General features: G+C 29.5%; 1 protein-coding gene across 1 annotated transcript in view; it reads right to left on the bottom strand.

Moving 5' to 3' along the window:
- LOC107695249 (long-chain-fatty-acid--CoA ligase ACSBG2-like) overlaps positions 1-224 on the bottom strand; it is a 23,998-nt gene that overhangs the window by 22,820 nt on the left and 954 nt on the right. The window lies entirely within an intron of this gene.

The raw sequence follows: 224 nt of genomic DNA, 5'->3' as shown, positions 1-224 counted from the left end.
GGGTAGGGTTAGGGTAGGTGTAGGGAGGGCTTTATTGTACCAATAAGGTGGCATCCATTTAATAATTTAAATTTAAATTATAATTTACACTATTATTGCAATTATTGCATACTGTTTTATAATGTACTACAATACTGAAGTGCAGATAATTGCCACTATTTAGTATACTTAGTATACTTGATAGTAGAAATCCTGCTATTTTAACATAGTGTAAATAGGTATTT

The sequence above is a fragment of the Sinocyclocheilus anshuiensis genome, unplaced genomic scaffold (assembly GCF_001515605.1).
Source record: "Sinocyclocheilus anshuiensis isolate Anshui unplaced genomic scaffold, SAMN03320099.WGS_v1.1 scaffold122, whole genome shotgun sequence".
NCBI classification, from domain to species: Eukaryota; Metazoa; Chordata; class Actinopteri; order Cypriniformes; family Cyprinidae; genus Sinocyclocheilus; species Sinocyclocheilus anshuiensis.
Note: the sequence above shows the minus strand (reverse complement) of the source record. Positions and strands in the feature narration are given on the sequence as shown.